The 23,078-nt window shown below is 41.1% G+C and overlaps 1 protein-coding gene across 1 annotated transcript in view; it reads right to left on the reverse strand.

Moving 5' to 3' along the window:
• The window catches only part of ZNF567 (zinc finger protein 567), an 84,781-nt gene that overhangs the window by 30,030 nt on the left and 31,673 nt on the right, over positions 1–23,078 (reverse strand). The window contains exon 8 of the transcript XR_009209288.1: positions 20,641–20,738. The gene's annotated coding sequence lies outside the window, so the exon portion shown is untranslated. The remainder of the gene's footprint in view (positions 1–20,640; positions 20,739–23,078) is intronic.

A 23,078-nucleotide genomic window follows, 5' to 3' on the forward strand; every position in this document is an offset into this window, starting at 1 on the left:
GGGATTACAGGTGTGAGCCACCGTGCCTGGCTAGTAATAGTTTTTTTATAATAAATAAGTGTGACTATATTTTTCATGTTTGATTACTGACTTTTTTTAAGCTTCACCTTCCCTGTCTATTTCCCTGTCTACTTTAGCCCATAACTGCAAAGATGGCTAAGAAAGTCCTTGCTGGAAAGAAAGCAAGCAAAACTAAAGTCTGTGTGCACCTTCTCCTTTGGATCCAGTGGGCAATTTATATTAGAAATTCCAAGCTGGGTGCGGTGGCTCACACCTGTAATGCCAGCACTTTCCGAGGCTGAGGTGGGTGGATCACCTGAGGTTAAGAGTTCAAGACCAGCCTGGCCAACATGTTGAAACTCCATCTGTACTAAAAATACAAAATTAGCCAGAACATGGTGGCGTATGCCTGTAATCCCAGCTATTCAGGAGGCAAGGCTGGAGAATCGCTTGAACCTAGGAGGTGGATGTTGCAGTGAGCCAGTCAGTGGAGCAGTCAGAACACACACAGTGTTTATCAATTAAGTTTGTAGTCAGAACACACACCATGTTTATCAATTAAGTTTGCTGTCTTATATGGACACAGTTTGTGATGCCCTAAAACAAGTAGTGGTGCCAAAGATAATCATAGGCCAACATAATGGATATAATGACAATGAGAAAGTTGAAATATTGTTGGGATCATCCAAATGTGACACAGATACAAAGTGAGCACATGCTGGTGAATAAATGGAGCCAATAGACTTGTTCACTGCATGGTTCTATCAGAGGCGTGTAAACCAGAGCAACTTCTTGAATAGGAGCTGTGTAAAGTAACACTGAAACCTACAGGACTGCATTCCTAGACAGTTAAGGCATTCTAAGTCACAAGATGAGATATGAGGTCAGCATAAGATACAGGTCATAAAGACCTTGCTGATAAAACATCTTGCAGTAAAGAAGTTGGCCAAATCCAAGATGGTGACAAAAGTGTGACCTCTGGTCGTCCTCACTGCTATACTCCCAGCAGCACCATGACACCCAGCTAAGTTTTTATTTTTTATTTCAGTTGAGTTGCAGTCTTGCTTTGTTACCCAGGCTGGTCTTGAATTCCTGTCTTCAAGCAATCTTCTCACCTTATGAATATAAAGAATGGCCCACCTTGGACTCCCAGAGTGCTGGGATTACAATCATGAGCCACTGCACCTGGCACTTTTTTTTTTTTTTTTTTTTTTTTTTTTTGAGATGGAGTTTTGCTCTTGTTGCCCAGGCTGGAGTGCAATGGCACGATCTCGGCTCACTGCAACCTCTGCCTCCCGGATTCAAGCGATTCTCTTGCCTCAGCCTCCTGAGTAACTGGGATTACAGGCATGCTCCACCATGCCCGGCTAATTTTTGTATTATTTAGTAGAGACGGGGTTTCTCCATGTTGGTCAGGCTGGTCTCTGAACTCTGGGCAGGGCTAATTTAGATAAGGTAGTCAGGAAAGGCATTTCTTACAAGGTGGTATTTGCATGAACGTAGACATATGGTTGCATTTTATTATATGTAAATTACACTTCAATAAAGTTGATGAAAAAAATCTTACCTCATCATCTATGCACTTCAGATTGTTGTATTTCATTCTACTTAAATTACACTTGCGTTTTAAAAATTTAACACTTCTCTAAAACTTACATATCTGTTGATTTGTACTTTTACTAATATGCCTATGGATGATTTATATATATATATACACACACACACCTATCTTTTAAGAAGGTTATTTTAAGGTTAATCAATTGAGGCTTTGTCTCAATTGATTTTTTTTGAGACAGAGTCTCATTCTGTCACCCAGGCTGGAGTGCAGTGGCGCGATCTCGACTCACTGCAAGCTCCACCTCCCGGGTTCACGCCATTCTCCTGCCTCAGCCTCCCGAGTAGCTGGGACTACAGGTGCCTGCCACCACGCCTGGCTAATTTTTTTGTATTTTTGGTAGAGACGGGGTTTCACTGTGTTAGCCAGGATGGTCTCGATCTCCTGACCTCATGATCCGCCCACCTCGGCCTCCCAAAGTGCTGGGATTACAGGCATGAGCCACCCTGCCCGGCTCAATTGATGCTTTTGTCTCAATTTGTAGTCAGTTGAGGTTTGTCTCAATTTATGGAAACAAATCAAATGTTTGTTCTCAAATTCTTACTCTGTCATTTATTATTCTCCATATTTTTGTAACTGCTTCCTTGGAGATATTTAAACATAAATATATACAGACAGGGTGAAGATGGAGGAGTGCTTTTTACAGTTCACAGTTGTCTTTTTCTGTGTGACAGGTTTTTGCTGCGTTGCCCAGGCTGGAGTGTAATGCCACAATCTTGGCTCGCCGCAGCCTCAACTTCCCGGGCTCAATCGATCCCCCCTCAGCCTCCCGAGTAGCAAGGACTACAGGCGCACACCACCACACCTAGCTAATTTTTGTATCTTTTGTAGAGACAGCGTTTCACCATGTTGCCCAAGCTGGTCTTGAACTCTTGGGCTCAGTTGATCGTCCCACCTCAGCCTCCTAGGTGCTGGGATTACAGGTGTGAGCCACTGTGTTCAGCCAGTACTCTTTTTTAATGTTTTTACTTTTCACTTTTAAAAATTAACTTTTTATGAAAAAAGAAGAATTTTTTAAAGAGCAGAGAAAAGCACAATGAAGACAGAAAGATCACTTGTATATTCTTACTGACCAAAGATGATCTATTTGGGGTAAATCTTTTTTTTTTTGAGACGGTGTTTAGCTATTGTTGCCCAGGCTGGAGTCCAATGGTGAGATCTCGGCTTACCGCAACCTCTGCCTCCCAGGTTCAAACAATTCTGCCTCAGCCTCCCGAGTAGCTGGGATTACAGGCGTGCACCACCACGCCCGGCTAATTTTGTATTTTTAGTAGAGACAGGGTTTCTCCATATTGAGGCTGGGCTGGAACTCCAGACCTCAGGTGATCCGCCCGCCTCGGCCTCCCAAAGTGCTGGGATTACAGGCGGGAGCCACGTGCCCGGCCGGTAAATCCTTTTAACAGAGGAGTTTCAATATTTCTACTCTGCTATAGTATTAGAAAGAAAAGAATCATTATTGACATCTTTATGACATTGAGTTTTTCTCTTGTACCTGGTATATCTTTATTTCAGCAGGTATTCTTTTATGTGCTTTAGTTTTACTAACTAAACACATTTCTTGTTTTACTGAACACATTTCTTGTTTTACTTAATTCTAGATACTTAATGGTTTTTGTTTATAATATGATTGGGATGTTTTTTTCTGTTATGTAATTGATTACTATTACTATGTACTAAACTGTTGGTTTTTGTCTAAGGATTGTAACACTGATGAACTACTTTAGTAGATGAAATGGTTTCTTCATGAGATTGAATTGTCTAAAGAGATGTTAGTATTATTTGTAAATAAAAGTATTTGCCTATTCCTTTTTATATGCCTTATTTCTTAATTTATACTTGTAGCTTGGATCATATGTATAATATGAATGTCTACAGCACTAACTAGTTTCCTCATCTTGACCCTTTCTTTAAGTGAAGTGAAGTTTCTTTTTTTTTTTTTTTTTTTGAGACATGGTCTCACTCTGTCACTAGGCTTGAGGGCAGTGGCATGATCACTGCTCACTGCAGCCCCAACCTCCCAGGCTCAATCAATCCTTCCACCTCAGCCTGCCAAGTACCTGGGACTACAGGTGTGCACCACCATGCCCGGCTCATTTTTGTATTTGCAGAGACGGGGTTTTGCATGTTGTCAAGGCCACTGTCAAACTTCTGGGCTCAAGCCATCTGCCCTCCTCGGCCTCCCGAAGTGCTGGGATTACAGGTGTAAGCCATCGTGCCTGGCCAAGGGAATATTTTTAATGTTCACCATTAAGGATGATTGATGTAGGTTTATGGTTTTGTTAATTAAAACAATTTTTGGCTGGGCATGGTGGCTCACACCTGTAATCCCAGCACTTTGGGAGGCCGAGGTGGGTGGATCATTTGAGGTCAGGAGTTCAAGAACAGCCTGGCCACCATGGTGAAACCCTGCCTCTACTAAAAATATAAAAATTAGCCAGGCATGGTGGTGGGCGCCTGTAATCCCAGCTACTTGGGATGCTGAGGCAGGAGAATTGCTTGAACCCGGGAGGTGGAGGTTGCAGTGAGCCAAGATCTCGCCACTGCACTCCAGCCTGGGTGACAGAGCAAGATTGTCTCAAAGAAAAAACAAAAACAAATTTTAATAAAGGAACTATGTCAAGCTACAAATAAAACCACTTGGGCCTATATTTAGCCAGAGATTGTATCTTCCACTATTCAAAGACAAGACCTCATAACTTGTTATATTTTTATTAAGTTGGTTGAGGTATAATTTACATAGATTACAATTCATACTTTGAAATGAACAACTTGATTAATGTTGATATCAGTATTTGTTTAGCTACCATCACAATCATAGAGGATGTTTCCATCATCCCAAAAAGTCCCCTCATGTCCCTTTGCAGTCAGTCCTTCCCTCCCTGCTTATTCACAGCTTGCTTCAACTGCAGATCTTCTTTTTTTTTTTTTTTTTTTGAGATGGAGTTTTGGTCTTGTTGCCCAGGGTGGAGTGCAATGGCGCGAACTTGGCTCACCGCAACCTCTGCCTCCCAGGTTCAAGTGATCTCCTGCCTCAGCCTCCCGAGTAGCTGGGATTACAGGTATGTGCCACAACACCTGGCTAATTTTGTATTTTTAATAGAGACGGGTTTTCTCCATGTTGGTCAGGCTGGTCTGGAACTCCCAACCTCAGGTGATCCGCCTGCTTCGGCCTCTGAAAGTGCTAGGATTACAAGCATGAGCCGCCACGCCCAGCCAGATCTGCTTTTTATAACTGTAGGTTTTGTTTTTTTGTTTTTGTTTTTGAGGCAGAGTTTCACTCTTGTTTCCCAGGCTGGAGTGCAATGGCGCAATCTCAGCTTACTTCAACCTCTGCCTCCTGGTTTCAAGCGATTCTCCTGCCTCAGCCTCCCAGGTAGCTGGGATTACAAGCATGTGCCACCATGCCCAGCTAATTTTGTACTTTAGAGACGGGGGTGTCACCATGTTGGCCAGGCTGGTCTCGAACTCCTGACCTCAGGTGATCCACTCGCCTCGACCCTCCAAAGTGCTGGGATTACAGGCATGAGCCACCGCACCCGGCCTGTAGTTTTGATGTCCACACTTTCACTTCTGACATTGGCAGTTTGTGTGTTCTGTCTCTCTTTTGATCAGTCTGCTTAGAGGTTTATCAATTTTATTGATCTTTTCAAAAAACCAATTAATATTTTGTTCAAAATTTTTATTGTAAAATACATATAACAAAATTTACCATCTTAACTATTTTTAAGTGTACAGTCAGTACTAAGTACATTCATAATGTACAACCAACGTCCATCTCCAGAACCCTTTTCATTTTGTAAAAGTGAAACTGTAAACCTTTCTAACATTTCCCATTTCCCCTTTCACCAATCTCCTAACCTCTGGTGACTACTGTTCTATTTCCTGTATGTATAAATGTGAATGCTCTAAGTACCTCACAAAAGTGGAATCACAGAATATTTCTCCTTTTAAAATTAGTTTTGTGTCTACTTGTTCTATCAGTGATAGGGGAGTGTTGAAATATCTAACTAAAATTGTGTATCTCTCTATATCTTTTTCAGTTTTATCTGTTTTTAATCTGTGCATTTTGGAGCTCTGTTATTATGTACTTACACATTCAGGATTGTTTTTCCCATTTATCATTATAAAATTCCCTCTTTGTTCCTTGTAACAGTCCTTATTCTGAAGTCTATTTTGTCTGACATTAATATAGCCATGATTGATGGTTGCATGGTATAGCTCTTCCCATCATTTTTTTTACTTTTAAACTATCTAGATGTTTAAATTTAAAGTGGGTGTCTTGTAGACAATGTAGAGTTTTAGTCTGGTGTTTTGCTGTTATTGTTGTTTTGAGACACGGTTTTGCTCTGTCACCGAGGCTGGAGAGCAGTGGTGCAGTCACAACTCACTGCTGCCTCAACCTCCTGGGCTCAAGCAATCCTCCTGCCTCAGCCTCCCCAGTAGCTAGCACTACAGGCACGTGCCGTGAGGCCTGGCTGTGTTCTTACATTTTTATACAATCTGACAATCTCTGTCTTTAGTTGGAGTGTTTAGGTCAGGGAATGGCAAACTATGGTTCCCAGGATAAATCCAGCCTGTCACCTGTTTTATATATAAAGCTTTGTTGGAATACAACAAATGCTCATTTGTTTACATGTTTTAAATTGCTTTTCTGCTACAACTAAGGGGTTGAATTATTTGACAGAGACTCTATGGGTCCAGAAAACCTGTATTTACACTCTGGCCCTTTATTGATAAAGTTTTCTGATCCCTGGTTTAGATTATTAACATCTCAAGTGAGTATCAGTATGGTTAGATTTAGTTCCACCAGCTTGCCATTTGTTTTGTCCTAACCGTTGTTTGTTCCTTTTTTTTTTGAGGTGGAGTCTTGCTTTGTCACCAGGCTGGAGTGCAGTGGGGTGATCTCGCCTCACTTCAACCTCCAACTCCTGGGTTCAAGCGATTCTCCTGCCTCAGCCTCCCAAGATGGGATTACAGATGCGTGCCACCATGCCCAGCTAATTTTTTGTATTTTTAGTAGGGATGGGGTTTCACCATGTTGGCCAGGATAGTCTCGATCTCCTGACCTCGTGATCTGCCTGCCTCAGCCTCTCAAAGTGCTGGGATTATAGGCATTAGCCACCATGCCTGGCCTTTTCCTTTCTTCTTTACAATTGTTTTTTATGATTCCATTTTATCTCTACTATGGTTTATTAGTTAAACCTCTGTTTTTATATTTTTTAGGATTTGCTCTAATGTCTATAATATACATGTATTCTTTACGTTTATTATGTTCTTTTTTTTTTTGGTGGGGGGTGGGGGGAGTGTTACTCTGTTGCCCAGTCTCTGAAGTGCAGTGGCATGATCTTGGCACACTGCAACCTCTGCCTCCCGGGCTCAAGCAATTCTCCACCTTTAGCCTCCCAAGTAGCTGGGACTACAGGCATGTGCCACTGTATCATGCTAACTTTTTGTAGAGACAGGGTTTCGTCATGTTGCCCAGGCTGGTCTTGAACTCCTGAGCTCAAGTGATCCACTTGCCTCAGCCTCCTAAAGTGCTGGGATTACAGGCGTGAGTGAGCCACCACACCTGGCCTTATCATGTCCTTTTTTTTCCACAAACATTTTATTTTTGAAATTGACAGAAAAATTGTACGCATTTGTGGGGAACACAGTGATATTTTGGTACATATAACATATAGTCAGCAGATCAGGGTAATTAGTAATAGTATAACCATCACTTCAAACATCTTTTTTGTTGTTGTTGGGAATATTCAGTATATTCCTTCTTGCTATTTGGCTGTGGTTTTTTAAAATCTTTTTTCTTTTCTTTTTTTTTTTGAGACAGAGTGTTGCTCTGTTGCCCAGGCTGGAGTGCAATGGCAACATCTCAGCTCACTGCAACCTCCGCCACCCAGGTTCAAGCGATTCTCTTGCCTCAGCCTCCCAAGTGTCTGGGATTACAGGCACACACCACCACGCCCAGCTAATTTTCTGTATTTTTAGTAGAGACGAGGTTTCACCATGTTGGCAAAGCTGGTCTCGAACTCCTGACCTCAGGTGATCCACCTGCCTCGGCCTCCCAAAGTGCTGGGATTACAGGCATGAGCCACTGCGCCCAGCCTTAAAATCTTTTTTCTTTAAATTTTTTTTTTAATTTGTAACTTTTGTGGGTACACGGTAAGTGTGTATATTTATAGGGTATATGAGATGTTTTGACACAGGAATGCAGTGCATAATAATCACATCATGGAGAATGGGGTATCCATCCTTTCAGGCATTTATCTTTTGTGTTACAAATAATCCAGTTATACTCTTTTAGGTATTTTTAAATGTACAATTACTTTATTATTGAGTATAGTCACCCCGTTGTGTTATCAAATAGTAGGTCTTATTCATTCTTTTTTTACCCATTAACCCTCATCACTTCCCCCGTGACTTTTCTCAGCCTCCATTAACCATCCTTCTACTCTCTCTGTCTGTGAGTTCAATTGTTTTGATTTTTAGATTCCACAAATAAGTGAGAACCTGTGATGTTTGTCATTCTCTGCCTGGCTTACTTAACATAATGATCTCAAATTCCATCCATGTTGTTGCAAATGACAGGATCTCATTTTTTTGTTTGTTTTTTTTTTTTTTTTTTTTTTTTGAGACAGGGTCTCGCTCTTTTGCCCAGCCCGGAGTGCAGTGGCGCAATCTCGGCTCACTGCAAGCTCCGCCTCCCGGGTTCACGCCATCCTCCTGCCTCAGCCCCCCGAGTAGCTGGGACTACAGGCGCCCGGCTAATTTTTTGTATTTTTAGTAGAGACGGGGTTTCACCGTGTTAACCAGGATGGTCTCGATCTCCTGACCTCGTGATCCACCCGCCTCGGCCTCCCAAAGTGCTGGGATTACAGGCGTGAGCCACCGCGCCCGACCAGGATCTCATTTTTTTTTTATGGCTGAATATTATTCCCTCGTGTACACAACTACATTTTCTTTATCCATTCATCTGTTGATGGACACTGAGGTTGCTTCCAAATCTTGGCTATTGTGGACAGTGCTGCAGCAAACATGGAGTGCAGTTGTCTTTTCGATATACTGATTTCCTTTCTTTTGTGTATATGCCCAGCAGTGGGATTGGTGGATCATATGATAGTCCTATTTTTAGTTTTTTGAGGGACCTCCAAACTGTTTTCCATAGTAGCTATACTAGTTTGTATTCCTACCAACAGCATATAAGGGTTCCCTTTTCTTTGTGTCCTTGCCAGCATTTGTTATTTTTTTGTCCTTCTGATAATAGCTATCCTAATTGGGGTGAGATGATATCTCTTTGTAGTTTTGATTTGCATTTCTCTGATGATTAGTGATATTGAGATTTTTTTCATATACCCACTGGCCTTCTGTATGTCTTCTTTTGAGAAATGTCTGTTCAGATCTTTTGCCCATTTTTTTAATCGGGTTATTTTTTTTTGCTATTGAGTTGTCTGAGCTCCTTATATGTTCTTATATATTCTCATATATATAATTATATAAGAGAATACTAATCCCCTGTCAGATGGGTTGTTTGCAAATATTTTCTCCCGTCTTGTGGGTTGTCTCTTCATGTTATTGATTGTTTCCTTTGCTGCACAGAAACTTTATTTTGATGTAATCTCAGTTGTCTGACTGAATTCATTTTTCAGTTCTGACAGTTTTTTGGTGGAATCTTGCTTTTGTTGCCTGTGCTTTTGCGGTCTTATACAAAAAAAGTCTTTGTGTAGACCAATGTCCATGAGTGTTTCCCCAATATTTTCTAGTAGCAGGTCTTACATTTTGACTTGATTTTTGTGTATGGTAAAGATAGAGGTCTAGTTTCATTCTTCTGCATGTAATTATCCAAATTTCCCAGCACCATTTGTTGAAAAAACATTCCTTTCCCCACTGTATATTCTTGGCACCTTTGTCAAAGATTAGTTGGTTGTAAATGTATGGATTGATATTTGGGTTCTCTATTCTGTTCCATCGGTCTGTGTCTGTTTTTATGCCAGTACTATGCTGATTTGGTTACTATAGGTTTGTAGAAAATTTAAGTCAGGTAGTATGATGTCTCCAGCTTTGTTCTTTTTGCTCAGAATTCCTTTGGCTCTTCAGGGTCTTTTGTGGTTCTACATACATTTTAGGATTTTTTTCCTATTTCTATGAAGAATGTCATTGGCATTTTGATAGAGATTGCATTGAATCTATAAATTGCTTTGGGTAGTATTGTCATTTTAATTATTCTAATCCATGAGCATGGAATATCTTCCCATTTTTTGTGTGTCATATTCTACTTCTTTCATCAGCTTTTCATAGTTTTCCTCATATACATCTTTCACTTCTTTGGTTAACTTGATTCCTATGGATTTTCTATACTTTGTAGCTATTTTCTATTCTTTGTAGCTACTTAAGTGTGATTGCTTTCCTTGATTTCTTTTTCAGGTTATTTGCTGTTAGTGTATATAAATGTTATGATTTTGATATGTTGATTATGTATCTGCAACCTTACTGAATTCATTTTTAAGTTCTAATTGTTTTTTGGTGGAGTCTTTAATTTATTAAGTATATAAGATCATGTCTTGTGCAGAATTTGACTTCTTTTTCAATTTGGATGCCCTTTTTTTTTTTCTTGCTTAATTGCTCTTGCCAGGACTTCCAGCACTATGTTGAATAAAGGTGGTAAAGGTGAGCATTTCTGTCTTGTTTCAGATCTTAGAGAACATACCTTATTGCGGGATCTGGCCAGCAGCCTGCAATGCAATGGGGCTCTCTCTTTGTTCCCAGGTGGATCGGCAGGTTGAGAAATAATAGACACACACAAGATAGTGAAAGCTGGGTCCAGGTGGGTCACCACCTTCTGGTCCTGTGATGCCAGCAATGCACTGGATATACCAGCATTTATTATTAAGTTTAATGAGGGCGGGGGCAGGTTAGTGAGGGATTTAGGGTCATTTGATTATGAGGTGAGATGGTCACATGGGGATGAAGTAATTCTTTAACATAACATCTGTATGCAGAAGTACAGTATACAGAGATAAGAATTTACAATAGTGTGCATCAGTAATTTCTAACAGAGCCTTAAAACAGAAACACAAGTCTCCATAACCTATGATTAGCAAGACATTAATCAGCAGTAACAGTTGCAGCAAAAGCTGGTTACAGACCACCCATAGAAACAGGATGTGAAGCTAGACAACTGGTTAGACCAGAAATTCTCAGAAGGGAGTATGCCTTAACCCTAAAGAGGCCTAGAAGAGCTGTGGCAAGATGAGGGCATTTATAGCCCTATCTTATCCATGTGAACAGGTGCCCCCATGTGTCCATTTATAGGCTCGCCACAAGGGTCGCATTCTAGTCCCAGAGCTATGAACATCTGCTTTTCTGGGATAGGAATCTTGGTGATGTGAAACCTCCCTGATTGCACATCCATTCATAGGCTCTCTGCAGGGGGAAGCACATCACGTGCTGTTGGCTCATTCTGGCAGTCCAACCTGGCATTGTCTTTACACAATCCTGCATGCAACTTTGTATTCACAATAATCAGGAGCATTTCATCTTTTATTCCATAGCAATAGTTTCAGGGGGTCTCCCTACAATACCTTTAATTTTTCCCCACTCAGTACAATGTTAGCTGTAAGTCTGTCATATATGGCCTTTATTATTTAGAGGTATGTTCCTTCTTTTTTTTTTTTTTTTGAGACGGAGTCTCGCTCTGTCGCCCAGGCTGGAGTGCAGTGGCGCAATCTTGGCTCACTGCAAGCTCTGCCTCCTGGGTTCACGCCATTCTCCTGCCTCAGCCTCTCCGAGTAGCTGGGACTACAGACGCCCGCCACCACGCCCGGCTAATTTTTTTGTATTTTTAGTAGAGACGGGATTTCACCGTGGTCTCGATCTCCTGACCTCGTGATCTGCCCGCCTCGGCCTCCCAAAGTGCTGGGATTACAAGCGTGAGCCACCACGCCCGGCCGGTATGTTCCTTCTATACCCACTTTGATGAGGGTTTTTATCATAAACGGATGTTGAATTTTATCAAATGCTTTTTCAGCATCTATTCAAATAATCATGTGGTTTTTGTTTTTGATTCTGTGAATGTGATGTACCACATTTATTGATTTGTGTACATTGAGCCATCCTTGCATCCCTGGGATGAATTTCATTTGATCAAGGTGAATGATTTTTTTTTTTTTTTTTTGAGACGGAGTCTTGCTCTGTCCCCCAGGCTGGAGTGCAGTGGCACGATCTCAGCTCACTGCAACCTCTGCCTCCCGGGTTCAAGTAATTCTCCTGCCTCAGCCTCCCCAGCAGCTAGGATTACAGGCACATGCCACCGTGCCCAGCTAAGTTTTTTGTATTTTTAGTAGAGACAAGGTTTCACCATGTTGACCAGACTGGTTTTGAACTCCTGAGCTCAAGTGATCTACCCACCTTGGCCACCCAAAGTGCTGGGATTACAGGCGTGAGCCACCGCGCCCGGCCAGTAAATGATCTTTTAAATGTGTTGCTGAATTCAGTTTGCTATTAATTTCTTAAGGATTTTTGCATCTTTCTTCATCAGTGAAGATGTAGTTTTCTTTGTTGTACTCATGTCTGATTTTGGTATCAGAGTTATGCTGGTCCTCCTCTTCAATTTTTGTGAAGAGTTTCAGTAGAATTGGTACTAGTTCTTCTTTAAATGTTTGATTCAGCAGTGAAGCCATACGGTCCTGGGCTTTTCTTCAATGGTAGACATTTTATTATGGCTTCGATCTGCTGTATGTCTCCAGGAGTTTATCCATTTCTTCTGGGTTTTCCAACTTGTTGCCATATAGTTGTTCATGATTGTCTCTGATGATTCTTTGTGGTCTGTTATTATGTGTCCTTTTATTAAGAAAAACAAACTGGATCTCTCCCTCTGTGGCCCAGGCTGGAGTGCAGTGGCACAATCATAGCTCACTGCAGTCTTGAATTCCTGGGCTGGAAGGATCCTCTCGACTCAGCCTCCCAAGTACCTGGGACTATAGGCGTGCACCACCAGGCCTGGCTAATTTTTTAGAGATGGGACTAATTTTGTAGAGATGGGGTCTTACTGTGTTGTCTAGGCTCAGGTGCTCCTCTTGCCTTGGCCTCCCAAAGTGCTGGGATTACAGATATAAGCCACCATGCCCAACAATCTTCTTCATTTCTGATTTTTTTTTTTTTTTTTTGAGATGGAGTCTCACTCTGTCACCCAGGCTGGAGTGCAGTGGTGCGATCTCAGTTCACTGCAAGCTCCGCCTCCTGGGTTCACGCCATTCTCCTGGCTTGGCCTCTCCAAGTAGCTGGGACTACAGGTGCCCGCCACCACTCCCAGCTAATTTTTTTGTATTTTTAGTAGAGACGAGGTTTCACCGTGGTCTCAATCTCCTGACCTCGTGATCCGCCAGCCTCGGCCTCCCAAACTGCTGGGATTACAAGCGTGAGCCACTGTGCCCAGCCTCATTTCTGATTTTATTTACTTGGATCTTTTTTTTTCTTCTTAGTCTACCTAAAGGTTTGTTGATTTTATCTTTTCAAAGAATCAACTTTTTATTTCACTGATCTACTGTATTTTCTTTTTTCTTTCTTTTTTTAGATGGAGTTTTGCTCTTGCTCCCCAGGCTGGAGTACAATGGCACGATCTCAGCTCACCCCAACCTCTGCCTCTGGCATTCAAGCAATTCTCCTGCCTCAGCCTCCCAAGTAGCTGGGATTACAGGCATGTGCCACAACACCCAGCTAATTTTTATATTTTTAGTAGAAACGGGGTTTCTCCATGTTGGTTAGGCTGGTCTTGAACTCCCGACCTCAGGTGATCTGCCCGCCTCAGCCTCCCAAAGTGCTGGGATTACAGGTGTGAGCTACTGATCCTGGCCTTTTCTACTTTTTTAGAGATAGGGTCTCACTCTGTTGCCCAATCTAGAGTGCAGTCACACAATCAAAGCTTGTTGCACCCTCTGAACTCATGGGGTCAAGCCGTCCTCCTGCCTTTAGCCTCCTAAGTAGTTGGGAGTATAGGCACTTGCCACTGTGCCTGGGTAAAATTTTTTGTTTTATTTTGTAGAGATGGTGCCTCACTTTGTTGCCCAGGCTGGTCTTGAACTCCTAGCGTCAAGTGATCCTCCTGCTACAGCCACTCAAAGTGCTGAGATTCTAGGTGTGAGCCACCATGGCTAGCCTGTTTTTGTTGTTGTTGTTTTAGCCTCAATTTCATTTATTTCTGCTCATATCTTTATTATTTCTTTACTTCTACTCTTTTGGGTTTGGTTTGTTCTTGCTTTTCTAGTTCCTTGAGGTGCATCATTAGATTGTTTATTTGAAGTGTTTCTAGTTTTCTGATATAGACATGTATTTCTATAAACTTCCTTCTTAATACTGCTTTTGCTGTGTCCCACAGATTTTGGTATATTTCCATTTTCATATGTTTCAAGATATTTTAAAATTTCCTTTTTTGGTTGGGATATGTTCTTGCTCTGTTGCCCAGTGCAGTGGTATGATCATAGCTCACTGCAACCTCAACCTCCTCAGCTTAAGCATCCTCCTGCCTCAGCCTCCCAAGTAGCTGAGACTATAAGCATATGCCACATGCTCAGTCAATTTTTTAATTTTTAGTAGAGACAAGGTCTCACTATGTTGCACAGGCTGGTCTCAAACTCCTGGACTCAAGCCTTCCTCCTGCCTAGCATCCCAAAGTGGTGAGATTACAGGCATGAGCCACTGTGTCTGGCCTTAAATTTCCTTCTTAATTTCTTCACTGATCCATTGGTCATTCATTAATATGTTGTTTAATTTCTATGTGTTTATGAAGTGTTTGAGGTTCCTCTTGTTATTTATTTCTAGTTTTATTCCATTGTGGTCAGAAAAGATACTGGATATGACTTCTACTTTTAAACATTTGTTTAGACTTGTTTTGTCATGGAAGATATGGTCTATTCTGGAGAATATGCCATGTGCTAATGAAAAGAATGTGTATTCTCCAGCAGTTGGGTGAAATGCTCTGTAAATATCAGGCCTATTAGGTCTAGTGTGTAGCTTACCTCTGATATTTGTTGATTTTCTCTCTGGATGATATGTCCATTACTGAAAATGGTGTGTTAAATCTCCTATTATTATATTGTAGTCCATCTCTCCCTTTAGCTGTATTGTTTCCTTTATATACATGGGAGCTCCAGTGTTGTGTGCAAATATATTTATAATTGTTATATTCTGTTTCTGAATTGACCCCTTAATCATTATATAGTGACCATCTTTGTCTCTTTTTAGTCTTTGATTTATAGTCTATTTTACTTCATAAAACTATAACTACTTCTGCTCTTTTCTAGTTTCCAGTTGCATGGGGTATCTTTTTCCATGTCTTCACTTTCAATCTGTGTGTATTTTTATAGGTAAAGTGGGTTTCTTGTCAGCAGCATATAGTTGTGTTTTATCTTTATTCATTCAGCCACTGTATGCCTTTAACTGGGGAACTGAGTTCATTTACATTCAGTATTATTTTTGATAAATAAGTACTTAAAACTGCCATTTTATTGCCTGTTTTACTCCTCTCCTCCTTTCTTCTTTCCTGTCTCCCTTTGTGATTAAGTGATTTTTCTCTGGTAAGGTGTTTTAATTCATTGCTTTTTATTTTTAGTGACTCTTTCATAGGTTTTTGCATTGTGGTTACTATGAGGCTTACAAAAAACATAGTATAGATACAGTAAATTACTTTAAAGAGGTGCCAACCTATCTTAGATCACAAATAAAAGAATAGAAATAAAGAAAAATGGAAAAAATTTTCCACACTTTAACCCCTTCCCCCAGTTTTTACTTTTAGTTCTCCAAATTTACATATGTTTATATTACCTCTCTCTTAAGAGGTTGCTGTGGCCATTATTGTTTTTAATAGATATGTCTTTTGGGCTTCATGCTAGAGTTATAAGTGAATTACACACATTTATAGTAGTAGAGTATCCTGAGTTTGTCCGTTTACTTAATTTTACTGGTGGGCTTTGTACCTTCTTTGAAAAAACTTTTTGCGGCCGGGCGTGGTGGCTCACGCTTGTAATCCCAGCACTTTGGGAGGCCGAGGCGGGCGGATCACAAGGTCAGGAGATCGAGACCACGGTGAAACCCCGTCTCTACTAAAAATACAAAAAATTAGCCAGGCCTGGTGGCGGGCGCCTGTAGTCCCAGCTACTTGAGAGGCTGAGGCAGGAGAATGGCGTGAACCTGGGAGGCGGAGCTTGTAGTGAGCCAAGATCGCGCCACTGCACTCCAGCCTGGGTGACAGAGCGAGACTCCGTCTCCAAAAAAAAAAAAAAAAAAAGAAAAAACTTTTTGCACATTAATGTTCTTTCTTTCAGATTGAAAAACTCCTAGGCTGTGTGCAGTGGCTCATGCCTGTAATCCTAGCACTTTGGGAGGCCAAGGTGGGCAGATACTTGAGCTCAGGAGTTTGAGACCAACCTGTGCAACATGGCAAAACCCCATCTCTATAAAAAAAAATACCAAAATTAGCTGGGCATGGTGGCACACACCTGTAGTCCCAGCTGCTCGAGAGGCTGAGGTGGGAGGATTGCTTGAACCTGGGAGGTTGAGGCTGCAGTGAGCCAAGATCGCACCACTATACTCCAGCCTGGGTGACGAAGTGAGACCCTGTCTCAAAAAATAGAAAAGGACAAAAAAGAAAAAAGAAAAACTCCCTTTAGCATTTCTTGCAACATGGATGTGGTGGTGGTGAATTCTCTTAGCATTTGTTTGTCTGGGAAAAACTTTCTCTTTCATATTTGAAAGCTAACTTTTCTGGATACAGTATTCTTGGATGGCAATGTTTATTCTTTTGGCACTTCTAATATGTCATTTGACTCCCTCCTGTCCTGTATGGTTTCCATTGATAAGTCTGTTACCAGATGAATTAGAGCTCCTTTAAATGCCATTTGTTTATTTTCTCTTACTGCTTTCAGGATCCTCTCTTTTTCCTTGACCTTTGAGAGTTTATTATATGACTTGGGGTAATCATATTTGGGTCAACTCTGTTTGTTGTTCTCTGACCTTCCTGTACCTGGATATGTATATCTTTCTCAAGTTTTGGAAAGTTTTCTTTCCAAAGAAGACTGGAAAGTTATTAATATTTTTAAAAATAATCTTTGTACCCCTTTCTCTTGCTCAACTTTTTCCTCAACACCAGTGATTCTTAAATTTGGTCTTTTGAGGTAATGTTCTACATCTTGTAGATGATCTTTGTTCCTTTTCATTCTGTGTTCTTTTTTTTTTCCCCTCTGACTTTGTATTTTCAAATAGCGTATTTTGGAGCTCATGGATTCTTTCTTCTTTTGGACCCATTCTGCCACTGATAGCCTATAATGAATTCTGTTTAGAAAATTCATTTTTTAGTTGCAAGATTCGATTTCTGTTTATTTTTTTCAATTTCTTTGTTAAATTTCTTTGATACATTTCTGAATTGCTTTTCAGTCTTATCTTGGAAATCACTAAGTTTCTTTAGAACTGCTATTTTCAATTTTTATCAGAGAGCTCACATATTGCCATCTTGTTAGGATGAGTTACTGGTTTCTTGCTTTGTTCATTTGGTGAGATCATGGTTCCCTCTTTAGGCATGTTTCTTATGGATGTACATTGATGTCTTTGCATTGAAGTATTATTTATTTATTCCAATGTTCTCTGGCTTGTTACAATTTTTTTTTTTTTTTTTGAGATGGAGTCTCGCTCTGTCACCCAGACTGGAGTGCAGTGGTGCGATCTCGGCTCACTGCAAGCTCCGCCTCCCGATTCACACCATTCTCCTTCCTCAGCCTCCAAGTAGCTGGTACTACAGGCGCCCGCCACCACACCCAGCTAAGTTTTTGCATTTTTTTAGTAGACACGGGGTTTCACTGGGTTAGCCAGGATGGTCTCGATCTCCGGACCTCGTGATCTGCCCGCCTCGGCCTCCCAAAGTGCTGGGATTACAGGCGTCAGCCACCGCGCATGGCCTACAATTTTTACTGGACATATTTGCTTAGAGGTTCTTTATCATGAGGTTACTGCCTCCTTTTCAGCTCTAGGTGGTGCCTTAAAACCTGGTTCGCCTTGGCTTTAGTAACGGTTGGAGCAATTCACTTCCTTAATGGGGTAGGTCCCAAAGAGGGTATTCTGGCCATGTGGGAGGGCTGGCTAGGGGTTTGTGCCCAAGAGATCTAATGGAATGAACCTCTTACAGCATGGTGCTGCTGAACAGCCACACTGAGTTTAAACAAGATCTACATGTTGGGCTTAGAGGATAAAGCTCTTATATATCTTTTTTTTTTTTTTTTTTTTTTTGAGATGGAGTCTTGCTCTGTCGCCCAGGCTGGAGTGCAGTGGCATGATCTCAGCTCACTGCAAGCCCCGCCTCCCGGGTTCACGCCATTTTCCTGCCTCAGCCTCCCGAGTAGCTAGGACTACAGGTGCCCGCCACCACACCTGGCTAATTTTTTGTATTTTTAGTAGAGACGGGGTTTCACCGTGTTAGCCAGGATGGTCTTGATCTCCTGATCCGCCCACCTCGGCCTCCCAAAGTGCTGGGATTATAGGTGTGAGCCACCGCGCCTGGCCTAACCACACTGATTTGGCATCTCCTCTGGCCAAGTTACAAACCAGAGTTTCCCACGGGTTAAGGCAAGGCCAGGACACCCAAGATGGTGGGGAAGATGGTGGTGCACCTCAATCTCACTTTTTCCACTACAGAAACCATGAGTTGAGGGGAAATTTTCTACATGTTTGGTGCCAGGCAGAATGGGGGAAGAGTTGTCATGAATGTGGAAGTCTGATTCTCCTACCACTGCTCAGAGATTTTTCACTTCTCTGCAGCGCCAGAACTGACTCATCTTCATATTTGAGTTCTAGGATATTGTTGGTGATAATCTTGGTGATGCACACTTGTTTTGGGTTTTCTGTTGGTGGGCAGTGAAGCCAGTTTTCTTCTGCTCCATCATTTGGAACCAGTAGTCTTTGAACACTTAAATTTTAGAGCAATGACAACCTATTTGTTTTATCACCACCCTCACCACATACTCTTTCATTATTCTCTAAACTCTCTTTGCCTCCTTCAAGTTGTGTAAAAACATTATTGAAATATATTTCTAATGTACATTATTTTCAATTCATCACTTATCTCCAAGGTTTTCGGTTTTTTTCCTGGTACAGGAAAACAACATCTGTTTTCTTGCTTTTTTCAGGTTTGGAGACCAAGTATGACACAAATACATTATCTCCAGAAGAAAAAATTCTGAAATACATTAGCTGGAATACTTCACAAAGAGAAGCTGCCCACTGATGCTACTTGGATACCCCTGCTGGTATTGTTCACATAGGATAACCAAGATATATTTTTTCCTTTTAGATATCAGTTTTTAAGATAATAACTTTGCTCCTTATTGTTCCGTGATCACTGATTCTTTAATATTGCTATAAATTTGGGAAATTAAATGTATTTGGTGTTTCAAATGTAAATTTTTATAAATATAAATGTAAATTTATATTCAAATATAAATGTAAATTTATATTCAAATATAAATGTAAATTTATATTTATTCAAATATAAATGTAAATTTATATTTATTCAAATATAAATGTAAATTTATATTTATTCAAATATAAATGTAAATTTATATTTATTCAAATATAAATGTATTTGGTGTGTTTCAAATATAAATTATTTTTATATTTAAGCTTGATTTGTCCTATCCTTGTTCATTGGGAACCTTTCCAAGTTGGCAGTGCTTTGTCATTAATCTACTGATTTTTTAAATTGGCTTTGTTATTATCTGGTATGAGAAAATACTGCAGGCTCATTAAAAATTTTCTGCCCATACTTGGAATCAGCCACTTCTCCCAAGAAATCCTGGTTTCTTTTAGCAGGAAATGGTCCATAAATACCATAATGTATGTGCTAGTGATGTGTATTGCTGCTGGACTGGTCAAAGTGATACTCCCACCAATTAAAATTCAGGAATATAGAGTATTTACTTACTTTTTCTCTATTTCATACTATTTAATTAAAATCATTGTTCTCAATAACCTCAATTCGGATTTATCTGATGTTTCCTCATTTTAGTTACAGGTTGTACATTTTAAACAGAAATACCATTACAGCAATGATGTATCCTTCTCAGTGCATCTCGTTAGGAGGCACATGGCATTGGTTTATCTATTATTGGCCCAAAGAAAAAAACAAAAAACAAACAAACAAACAAAAAAAAACAGGCCAGGAGCGGTGGCTCATGCCTGTAATCCCAGTACTTTGGGAGGCTGAGGTGGGCAGATCACGAAGTCGGGAGTTCAAGACCAGCCTGACCAACATGGAGAAACCCCATCTCTACTAAAAATACAAAATTAGCCAGGTATGGTGGTGCATGCCTGTAATCCGATACTTGCGAGGCTGAGGCAGGAGATTTGCTTGAACCCGGGAGGTGGAGGTTGCAGTGAGCCGAGATTGCGCCACTGCACTCCAGCCTGGTGACAGTGCCAGACTCCATCTCAAAAAGAAAAAAAAAGTCCGAACAAAAGGCTGCTCTGTGTAGAAAAAGACCAAGAAAAGGGCACCCGAGCAAGACAAAACTTCTAGATAAGAATTGCAAGGCCAGGCGCAGTGGCTCATGCCTGTAATCCCGTACTTTGGGAGGCCGAGGCGGGTGGATCATGCGGTCAGGAGATCGAGACCATCCTGGCTAACACAGTGAAACCCCATCTCTACTAACAATACAAAAAATTAGCCAGGCGTGGTGGTGGGCACCTGTAGTCCCAGCTACTTGGGAGGCTGAAAGAGGAGAATGGCGTGAACCCAGGAGGTGGAGCTTGCAGTGAGCTGAGATCGTGCCACTGCACTCCAGCCTGGGTGATAGAGCGACACTCCATCTCAAAAAAAAAAATAAAATTGCTCTACGCGGCCAACCGCAGTGGCTCACGCCTGTAATCCCAGCACTTTGGGAGGCCAAGGCAGGCCAATCACTTGAGATCAGGAGTTTGAGACCAGCCTGGCCAACATAGGAAACCCCTTCTCTACTAAAAATACAAAATTAGCTGGGTGTGGTGGCACATACCTGTAATCCCAGCTACTTGGGAGGCTGAGGCAGCAGAATTGCTTGAACCTGGGAGGCAGAGGTTGCAGTGAGCCGAGATTGCACCATTGCTCTCCAGCCTGGGTGAAGAAGTGAGACTCCATGTCAAAATAAATAAATAAAATAAATAAATAAATAAATAAATAAAATTGATCTACTCTAATCAACAAGCACAGGAAAAAAGAAAAGAAAAAGAATGAGAGAGAGAGAGAAAGGAAAAGAAAAAGAAAGAAAGAAAGAGAAAAAAGAAAGAAAGAAACTCAAAACACCTGATGCCATTCATGCACCTTGCAAAGGCTGAGTAGGAAACCTAGACTTCTATTCTCACTAGGCTGTAACAAGATACTCTGACCTCCCTGCCAGGATGGTTTCAGGAAGACTGTGAAGGGAGCCAGGACTATAACTGCAGATGGAATTACATAGGGCCCCTGGAGTCATTTGGGGAATCTGGATTTCCATTCCCATATGCAGCAGTAAAAAGATACTTGTTAAACTATCTGCTGGGCCAGTGTCGGAGTAGGCATAGTAAAGTCAGGATCTTCACTATTATCCCGCCTAACAGGGCCAGCCCTGCCTCTGTGGTGTATATGGAAGGCAAATGGAAACCATTAACAAGGCACCCCTGTCTCTCTTACTGGGGTATGAGAGGTATAAAAAGGTGACTAATAGGGAGCCAGAACTCCTCATTCACACCTAACCGTGAGGAGGAGCACTTCCACCCAGGTGTCACTGGAGGGTGAGTGGGAAATCTGGATTCTCACCCCCTATGTGGCACAGCAAAATGGCACACTTGCCCTCCCCATGCCAGGGTGGTATCAAAAAGCCAGCTAAAACAGGTTTAAATAAGATCTACAATCTCATAATAGATAAAATTGCACATTTCAATGGAAATTCAATAATTGTAACCAGGAAAATCTCAAATGAAAAAAGACGAGCATGAAGATGACAATGATGTCAGAATTATATGATAAGTACATAAAGCAGACATCATAAAAATGCCTGAACAATCACACAGTTGAAACAAATGAGATACAATATCTCAACAAAGAATTAGTCCAGACAAGAAATTAGAAGACATATAAAATAACCAAATAGAGTATAGAATTGAAAATATAACTAAACTAAACTCAAATGGAGGGACAAAGAGTGGAAAGAGGAGACTGAGCAATCAGTGAACTGCAATACAGAACAATAGGAATTACCCAATCTGAACAACAGAGAGATAGTACACTGAAAAAAATAATATGAAAAGAATGAGGAACTGTGAGAATGTAACACAAGATTAACATTCATGCCCTTGAAATCCTGGAAGGAGAGAAAAAAAAGACAGGGCTGAAAAAGTACTTAAGGAAGCCTGGACAACATGGTAATACCGTCTCTATAAAAAATACAGAAGTTAGCCAGGCCTGTTGGTGCGTTCCTGTAGTCCCAGCTACTCAGGAAGCTGAGGTGGGAGGATCGCTTAAATCCAGGAGGCCGCGGCTGCAGTGAGCTGTGATCATGCCACTGCACTCCAGACTGGGTGAGAGAGCAAGACATCCCCTCTCCCCTACTACAAAGGACTTAAAGTAGTAATTGCTGAGAACTCACCAAATTTGGCAAAAGACAGATTCAAGAAGCTGAGTGAATTTAAACAAGATAACTTTCTTCCCATCCCCAAAACGTAACACCACATTGTACCCAACTTGCGAAAATTAAAAGACAAGGCTGGGTGCAGTGGCTACACCTGTAATCCCAGCACTTTGGGAGGCCGAGGCGGCAGATCACCTGAGGTCAGGAGTTTGAGACCAGCCTGGCCAATAGGGTGAAACCCCGCCTCTACTAAAAATAACAAAATTAGCCGGGTGTGGTGGCATGTGCCTGTAATCCCAGCTACTTGGGAGGCTCAGACAGGAGAATCCCTTGAAACTGGGAGGTGGAGTTTGCAGTGAGCCAAGATCACACCATTGTACTCCAGCCTGGGCAACAAGAGTGAAACTCCATCTCAAAAATAAGATAAAATTAAATTAAATTAAAGACAAAAAATAAAAATATTGAAAGTAGGAAGAGAGAAATACCATATTTTTAGAGGAAAAAAATTAAAATAGCAGATTTCTTATGAGAAACCATGAAGACCAGAAAGAAGTGACATTTTTCAAGTGCTGAAAGGAAGAACTCTCAATCCCAAATCCTATTTTCAGCAAAATATGTTCAAGAATGAAAGAAACCTACATTATTAATCATTACAGAAATGCCAATCAAAATCTCAATGAGATACTTGACACCCACAAAAAAGGCTATAATTCAAAAAAAAATTTAAAGGAAAGTAAGTGATGGAAAGAATATGGAGAAATGTGAACTTTTTTTTTTTTTTGAGACGGAGTCTTACTCTTGTCACTTAGGCTGGAGTGCTGTGGCACAATCACGGCTCACTGCAACCT

Source organism: Hylobates moloch, unplaced genomic scaffold (genome assembly GCF_009828535.3).
Source record: "Hylobates moloch isolate HMO894 unplaced genomic scaffold, HMol_V3 SCAFFOLD_13, whole genome shotgun sequence".
Lineage (NCBI taxonomy): Eukaryota > Metazoa > Chordata > Mammalia > Primates > Hylobatidae > Hylobates > Hylobates moloch.